Genomic DNA, 9,749 nt, shown 5'->3' with positions numbered 1-9,749 from the left:
TTAGAGATTTCTCGAAAATCGCACAGCCTCTCACCTCGCTGACACAGAAGAACACGGCGTACTCTTGGGGGATGAAGCAGGAAGAGGCCTTCCAGTTGTTAAAGCAGAAACTTTGCAGTGCACCGATCTTGTCGTTACCAGAGGGTACCGAAGAGTTTCTGGTTTATTGTGATGCTTCGATTCAGGGTCTCGGTTGCGTGTTGATGCAACGCGAGAAGGTGATAGCTTATGCTTCTCGTCAGCTGAAGGTGCACGAGAAGAACTACACGACACACGACTTGGAGTTAGGAGCGGTGGTATTTGCGTTGAAGATTTGGAGGCACTATCTGTACGGTACCAAATGCACCATCTACACCGACCATAGGAGTCTCCAGCACATCTTCGACCAGAAAGTGTTGAATATGCGACAACGACGATGGGTGGAATTATTGAACGATTATGAATGTGCCATCAAGTATCATCCGGGCAAGGCAAACGTCGTAGCCGACGCCCTCAGCAGAAAGGATAATGCACCTAGGCGTGTGCGAGCATTGCAACTCACAATCCAGTCCAACCTCCCTTCCCAGATACGAGACGCTCAGTTAGAAGCGTTGAAACCAGAGAACGTTCGAGCTGAAGCTCTACGTGGCTCGAGGCAACGATTAGAACGAAAGGGAGACGGTGCTTACTACGTAACTGGACGCATTTGGGTCCCATTCTTTGGCAACTTACGGGAACTTGTAATGGAAGAGGCGCATAAGTCACGTTACTCCGTACATCCTGGATCAGATAAGATGTACCATGACTTAAAAACTACGTACTGGTGGCCTAGCATGAAGGCTCATATAGCAACCTACGTCAGCAAATGTTTGACTTGTGCTAAAGTCAAAGCCGAACATCAAAAGCCCTCAGGTCTACTGCAGCAACCAGAGATACCCACATGGAAGTGGGAACATATCGCCATGGATTTCGTGACAGGACTACCAAGAACTCAGGCTGGGAACGATACCATTTGGGTGATTGTTGATCGCCTCACGAAGTCAGCACACTTCTTAGCAATCAAGGAAACAGACAAGTTTTCTCAATTGGCAGCAACCTACCTTAAGGAAGTGGTTTCTAGGCATGGGGTGCCAACTTCTATCATTTCAGACCGAGATCCGCGTTTCACTTCAGAGTTATGGCAGTCAATGCATAAGTCGTTCGGTTCCCAACTCGACATGAGTACCGCTTATCACCCGCAGACAGATGGTCAAAGCGAGCGCACCATCCAGACACTTGAAGATATGCTTCGGGCATGCGTACTCGACTTTGGGAAAGGATGGGAGAAGCACCTACCATTGATAGAATTCTCCTACAACAACAGCTACCATTCAAGTATTAAGGCAGCCCCGTTCGAAGCACTATACGGACAAAAATGCCGTTCACCTCTCTGTTGGCATGAGGTGGGTGATAGTCAGATCACAGGGCCCGAGTTTGTGCTTGAGGCATCAGAAAGCGTTGTGCAGATCCGAAACCGTATGGCCGCAGCTCGCGACCGCCAGAAAAGCTACGCTGACAAGCGTAGTAAACCGTTGGAATTCGAAGTTAATGATCGCGTTATGTTAAAAGTCTCACCCTGGAAGGGTGTGGTGTGTTTTGGGAAACGCGGCAAACTAAACCCTCGCTATGTAGGGCCATTCAAAATTCTGGAACGGATTGGAAAGGTGGCTTACAGGTTGGAATTACCCGCTGAGTTGGGTAATGTCCATGATGTGTTTCACGTATCACAATTAAAGAAGTGTTTGGCTGATGAAACACTTATTGTACCATTTCAAGAGCTGAAGATAGATGACAAATTGCAGTTTGTCGAAGAACCAATTGAGATTATGGATCGGGAAGTTAAAGTTCGGAAACACAGCCGTATACCGATTGTGAGAGTTCGTTGGAACTCAAGACATGGTCCAGAGTTCACGTGGGAACGCGAGGACCAGATGAAACTTAAGTATCCACATTTGTTCCCTGAAGACCAGTCAAAACCTAGCAAACCCAGTGTTGATGCAACTGGTGAATTTCGGGACGAAATTCCCATTCAAGTGGGGGATGATGTGACACCCCAGGAAAACTAGTGAACAATATAGCTTACGTTAGTGAGTGCGTACCAAATTTCGGGACGAAATTTCCTTTTAGTTGGGGATACTGTGACAACTCGTAATTCGAACCCACTTCATGTAACGTTACATGCGTATGTGAACGATGTTATTGGATTTAATTGATAATTGAATGTTATGTCTTATTATTTGAATGTTATGCTTTATTATTTGATTTAACGTTACAAGTGATCCGATCGCACACACACACTCACACCCGATCGCACAAGGCCGCATGGGACCCTTCATCGTGTTAACGGACCAAAAGGGGCAGCCCGTGATGGGCCGGCCCACTCCACTTTACGCAAACAAACATCCACCTTTGGGGTGTTCTTTCATTAGTTGTAAACACACACAAGTTACAAACCCTAGTGCTCTCTTTCTCTCCTCTCAAACTCAACGGCAGCCACAACTCTCTCCCTCTCGAAGCTCTTGACTTGGCCGATTCCCCTTTCTCCTCTCAATCCGGTTAGTGATTAATGTTATTGATTGTATGTTGATGTTATTAGAGATTTTGCTTGATAACCGAGGATTCTTATTAACATGTTGCTTATGATGTTAGTTGATAGTGTTCTTGTAAATCGGCCACAAGTGTATTTAATGAATAGGTTGGTAATCGTATGATGATGATGATGACCTAAACGGAATGCATGTCGGCTGTGATGTGATTATGTTTGCTATAGTTAATAACTGTAGTGTTGCTTGATGATTAGAATTGTATGTTGATATGATACATGTTCATTCGAATTGTTAAGATCTTGTTCATGAATTGACTAAGGCTCATATGGATTAAAGGATAGATGCCTTGTTTTGATCGAATGATTGCCATGTTTTATGTTAACCGAATTAATTGGAATTATGTTAATTGTTTTGTCAAATTTGGAAACCGATTGACTATGATTAGTTGTTGTGGAATTGGAAACTATTGATGATAATTGATAATTGTAACCAACTTGCATATAATCCGGATATGTTAAAACTAATCGCACAAGAGTCCTTGGTCGCACAAAGACCCATTACGCACAAGATGTTTGGTATGCATGGTCGCACAACAGGTGTGGATCGCACAAGCTGCCACATGTTGGGCCGAACGTGCATGCTGGACTGGGCTGGTACGGATCGCACAAGGCGACTGGGTCGTACAAGCCCACACTGATCGCACAAGAGTTGTCCAGTCGCACAAGACGAACTGGACCACTCCGGATTGTTGTTTATTTGTTATTTGGGCCGAAGGCTTAATGGTCCAACCAACCAGGCCGCACAAGATGAACTGTTGTTAGCATGTTTGGGCCGAGCAAGCCCAGACCATCATCGCACAATCCATCTGGATCGTACAAGATTGACCGGATCGCACATGTTATTTAAGTATTTTAATTGACCGGGCCTGCTATTGGGCTGCTTATCTTTTGGGCCGGGCTTACTGGACCGCACAACATGCTGTGGATCGCACAAGGTTGTGCCGATCGCACAACATGTTGGGCTGGATATTATTGGGCTGATTCATTTATTCGCACAATATTGAGTGGAATGTATGACTGTTATGTGTTTGCCATGATCAATTCGAGCTTGTAACGTGATAACTTGTGTGAAACATACGTGCTTTACTTGAACCAAACCTGACTTGTATGGTAATCCTGTTAGGACGTGTTTGATCCCTTTTAATTAAAGTAACTTTGGTATAATCTGCCGAGCAAACCAAGGTGAGTTCATTGCATTTTCTCAAGCATGCGTCCCGGTGGTTTGGGACAACTGGTAAACATTTGGAAGGGAAACTTTGGGTAAACAACTTAATCGGTTTTGGTTATTACCTGGAGGGCAATGGGGTAATTAGTTGATAGCGCTATTAGGTGGGAAACCTCACACCGGGCCGTAAGGACGGGCGTGAACTAATTATCTGGGTATGGCTATGGTTGTTAGAGGCACACTCCTCGGATACATATGGGCACACTCCCTAGGGTATCTAACGAAGACAACATAGTATTGGTCGTTAAGGGGTACCCACTCCCGGATACACATGGGCACACTCCCTAGGGTATCTAACATGAGCAACATCGTAACGCAACATTGAATCGCATTAACATACATCTGGTAACTCAACACGTTAACAAAACCTTGAACTCACCAGCGTAGTCTGACACACTTGTTTGCATGCTTGTAGGTCGTTAACCTTGGAACATGGACTTGCTATCTGGGAGTGCTGGAGTGGTCATGGATCGAAGCTATTGAATTACTTATAATTGATACATTGGTTTTGAGTTTTATTATGAAACAACTGCTAAACGACTTATCATATGCTTCCGCTATATAACTCTTGTGAAATGATATTATGTTTGACATTTAATCTTGGCAATTAATGACATGTTCTATTTAAATATTTATCATTGGTTCAATGTGATTGGTGGCTCAGACTCTGATGTGTAACACGCCTCGCGGGGTTTCCGCAGGTGGTATTTTGGGGGTGTTACATTCCATTTGAGATATATATTTTCTAATGAAAAAGCTAGAGATTACTTTTTAGGAAAAAAGAATCTTTTTCCTTTTCTGATGATGCCTACCAAAAAGAAAGATTCTTTTTTTTTTCTTTCTGATGATGGCTTTTTCTAAAAGAAAATTCCTTTTTCTTTTTGTTATGGTAGCATTTCATAGAAAATATATTATATGTTAATAAGATATATTATCTTATTAACACAATTCTTTAACTTTTTATCTTGTAAACACCATAATGTTTCGCTAATACTTTGAAGTCTTGTAATCTTTGTCGAGATCTTTAATCAAAGAATTTAGAAGCTTCATAATTTTTTCTTTCTCGGTCTTCATATTTAGAGCTTCTGGGTGTAACATCCCAAAAACGGGTTTGGTAATCAAACCACGTTAACATTAACGACGGGTAAAATACCGCTAGTGGTGAAAATGTACCCGGTAAATATTAGGACTTAAATAAATAAACCTAATATTAATTAAAAGGGGGAATAAATACTTTGAGAAAACGAAGTGTATAAAAAAAAGCCCAAATCAACGGGACTTAAAATATAACGGGTTATAACTTCCCGAACACGTTAAAGTAACTAGGAATAATTAACCTAGTTAGAAGCATTTAATTAACTGACTAATGGTGAGTTATAGCCTCATTTGATCAAAATAAAACATGAGGGGCTAATGTTGCCAAGTGGGAAACTTGTTTTAATAAAACAAGAGTTAAAACACCAAAACACACACTTAAAGTGTGTGTTCTGGTCGTGACAATCACAGGAGCCAAGGGAGGGTTCCTTACTCAAACCCTAACAAGCACAAATCAACAAATTGGAAAGGGGAATCGAACCTAAATGGAAATCCAAGCACAAACTAGTGATCACCTCAGTGAAGGGATCGTAAGGTATGTCAAAATTCCCACTTTGGTTCCATCTCAAATTTGGATGAACACATGAGATTTGAGATTTGAGTTTGCATGATCGTTATTTGGGTGAAATAGTAATGAAATCATGTCTAGGAGTAAACCCTAGTCATTAGTTTGTTGAATTAATGTTTAAACTATGAAATTCATGATCATCCACCATGTGTGTGTAGTGGGTTTTGTAGAAACAAGGTGAACACTAGAACTATGATGAGTAGATTAGTGTTATTTGAATTCTATGAGGTTAATTCTGTTATTGAACTATAAATTAGATGTTTGCCTTGTAAAAGATGTTAAAAATCTTGGTAAAAATAACAAGTTATGAACTTGATTATAAATATGTAAAATCATGCACATTAGGTGTTTGTTGAAATGCCTAAATGAGAACTAAGTGTTGATAATGTGCCTAATTGAGTCTTGTGAACTTAATAGTGCAATCATATGTGTTAATTGGTGATTTGACTTTTAAATAGTCAAACCGACCATTAATAAGATCGAATGGTAATTGTGATAGAAAACATGTAAGATGGAATAGTCATAATTAATGATGACTAATATAACCGTCTTACGAATTATGATGATAGTTTGACGCTTGACAAGCTAGGTAGAGGCTTGGAAAGGAAGCGGGTCAAATGAATCAAGCACGAGAAGAAAGGCGTATGCGGGATGCGAGGTAAGTATAGCTTACACTAGTCTTAGATTGTGTAATATTCCCTTAGCGTATAAATAACGAATGGAATAACTAAACAATTAAAATACGATGTTCCGTCGTGTAGGCGTACGGAACTAGATAATCCAAGATGAGAGAAACCATAATAATGGTTAAAAAGGAAGTAAATTGATAATTCGGTCATATTATGACGAAAGTGGTAATAAAAAGGTTTATAAGTAAAAATGACCGTACCGTATTAAACGGAGCGGGTCATGTACTTGAGATGATAATAAATATCATCTCGAAAAGACAAACGGTCAATTCGGCCAAACGGGTCAAAAGGTGTAGACATCACCTTTTGACAATATTGACTAATGATCTTTTGTCGAGTTATATGCTTACAGGAATAGAAATCCAATGGATACTCGCATCGCTCTTATTTAGCGATTTAACAAGCAAGGTATTTATAAATCGGGTCTACTTGTTGATCCGGGCCAGGTATGTATAGTCATGTCGTAGTTTAAAATGCTATTTTGGTCGAATATATGGAAAGAGAGTCTTTCGTAGTAAAAAGAACATAATCGACCAAAACGCCCTTGCTGGCTAATTCGAGCAAACAACCTTTACAAGTTGTTTGGAAACGAGTTCTATGATTAGGTAAATACTTAGAATAAATATAGAAGCATTCGAAAGCGTTTTTAGGCTTGAAAATGCTTAAATACCCGGAACGGGTCAATTAAGCATCCAAGTAAGAGAATGGGTTAAAGATTATATAATAACCCGTGATTTGAGTCTAATATGTTAAACAATATGGTAGTGATGAGAAGTTAGAATCAAACAACATGTTTGTTTGATAAAATTCGCGAACGGGTCAAAATTTGGTAGAAAGGGTAAAAAGCCGAAGACTTAAAAGTCTAAATTTTTGTTAATCCGGATGTTAAATTTTGACTCCATAATGTGGAGGATCAAATTACAATCATGTAGGAAGAAACGGTAGGTCAAACGGACAAACGGATTAAAAGTTATGAACGTTGCCGTTTTAGAAAACGGCAAACTTGGAGAATTCTGCAGAGGCCACCGTAAATTACGGTAGCTACCGTAATTTACGGTAGGCCATATAAATTTACGCCATGAACCTCCTGATTTACGGTGGAGGAATAAACATTCAGGGGCTACCGTAAATTACGGTAGCCACCGTAATTTACGGTGGACCCTGTACAAAAAATGTATTTTTGATTAGTTTTGCTTCCCGGACTTGTTTAAATACGTTTTAAATCACGTATGACTAAAGCATTTCATGTTTTTATGAAATGTAGGTACTTTGTGGATGCCGGAAGAAGATCAAGCTCAACGAAGAACCGAACACGATATAGATACACGTTTCCGCACATTGCCACGTTGTAAATTTTAAACAACGAACTCGATTAAGTTACGTTGAATAACTTATGATTTGTTAAAAGTTTTAATAAACCCGCAATTATATAATATGTGTGGTCTTAACTACACATCTAATTGTGGTATTTTCATATAAAACCGTAATTTAGTAACTAGGGTGTTACAAGTTGGTATCAGAGCCTTGGTTTAAGAGATTCAAGTATGGTGGGGAGAACCATGCTTGGACTTAAACCTTACGCTCTTGATAAAGATTGGTGTTCGGTTCGAGGCTTGATCGTAAATCCGGTAAGTACAAGTACGTGAATAGTTAGTATGCTAAAGTGTTGTAAACAACACATAGGGCTATCGTGTGATACGCGTTACCCCAATTAAAATGATTGAAATAGTTGACGAAAATACGCGCGTTGACGCGTATAGTAGAAAAAGCCTTGTATTATAATACGGGCGATTATTGAGATTGACGTTACTAACTTTTGTGAATGTTTTAATTGAAGGACACTCGCGTTTGAAGACGACGAGAGTCAAACGAATTGTGGATATGATGATGGAACGGTCCGAAGTATGACAAGAGGAGCATACTCACCGAGGACTAAATCGCGTAATGACCGCGAACAAGGTTAATGGCAAAGAACGCCTGTCGGGGAAAACATTACCAGGTGCACATTTTTATAATTTTAATTGCACGAATAGAAATATGCAACAAATACATAGAAACTGATAGTTGCATATGTAAATAGAAAACTTGGAGAAAACTGAATAGAATACCTACTCGGGATATTGTTTCCAAGAGAAATGAATAGAGGTGTTACTTACATGGGGCGTGACGTGAAAGTTATAAAAAGGTCGTGTATGTCATGTGTTGATTGCCTACTCTGGCCAAGTAGGTAGTGAACACATGATACCATGAACTTTTCATAATGGACATGCTTTCATCCGATGTAATAAGGACGGGGTAAGTGGGACAAACTAAAGGTACCCAAATGAATCAAATAAGCAAAATATGTGATCACACTGTAAACGCACAGCCAAGTGACGGAAGCGTATTACATTAAGATAATGAGCCCGAGTAGAGGGACAAAGATTTATATAAAATGACTAAATGATGCATTGGGAGGGGTGTGCTAACACTCGTACCCGGAAAATGCAAATATATAAAATGATTGAATTATGCATTGGGAGGGGGTGTACTAACACTCGAACCCGGAAAATGCAAATATATAAAATGACTAAATTATGCATTGGGAGGGGGTGTGCTAACACTCGAACCCGGAGAATGCAAACATATAAAATGACTAAGATATGCATTGGGAAGTAGTGTACTTACACTCGAACCCGAAGAATACAAATATGACTCTTAAAGGGCCGATTTTGTAAAACCCCAAATTTGAGAACGGAATAGGAATATAAAAGCGAACGAAGTCATAATACATACCGTAAGGGTTGCAATAATAACGACTTCGGTAAAACACCCGGTTGGTGAGTAAGGATTTAAACACATGCGTAGACTGAGAAACAGGAACGCGAAATAGAAAGTCAGAAGACTTGGAATATGAGTCATGACTAAAAGATGACGAAAATTTTCGTAACCATAAATTTTGATGAAAATTACGTTCGACTAGTTAAAGGTCGAACGGGTTGAACAAAGAATGAAATTTGACGTTCGCCAGTGATGAAATCTCACATGAACGAGTTAAGCGAATTAAATAAATGATGATGTTTGCTAATGTAAGTAGGCGCGGGCTGAATAAGTAAAAGTGTGAGATATTAACTAACCTATGTAAAGGGGTTAGGGGCGTTAAGAACGTTAAGATAAAAAAAAAAAAAAGAACCCGGGTAATGGGTTGTATACAAGTATAAGTGTGAACCGGGAGACGGTAAGTGTAGAATAAACTGACGCGTAAATAACGTCAGAAGTCATGAAGTCGGAGGATTAGTCCGGAAATGGACGAATGAAGCCTTAGACTACGGTCAAGGTCGATAGAAGTTCAAAAGCGAAAAATAAACGATTCCAAACATAATAATAGATGCTTTGGGGCTATATATGTATATACATACATTTGAATATAGACAAGAATAGAAGATGATCTACGGGATCATCATAGCCTACGAGATTAAACACAGTGTTAAGGTTTATGGGACCTAAAAGACCCTCGAGTCATAAAGAGAAGGAAACGAGTTATTAATGTCCCACCCTAAAAAGGTGGAA

This window comes from Helianthus annuus, chromosome 5, assembly GCF_002127325.2.
Source record: "Helianthus annuus cultivar XRQ/B chromosome 5, HanXRQr2.0-SUNRISE, whole genome shotgun sequence".
In the NCBI taxonomy this organism is placed as follows: Eukaryota; Viridiplantae; Streptophyta; class Magnoliopsida; order Asterales; family Asteraceae; genus Helianthus; species Helianthus annuus.
The sequence above is the reverse complement of the archived record's forward strand: the minus strand, read 5'-3'. Positions refer to the sequence as shown.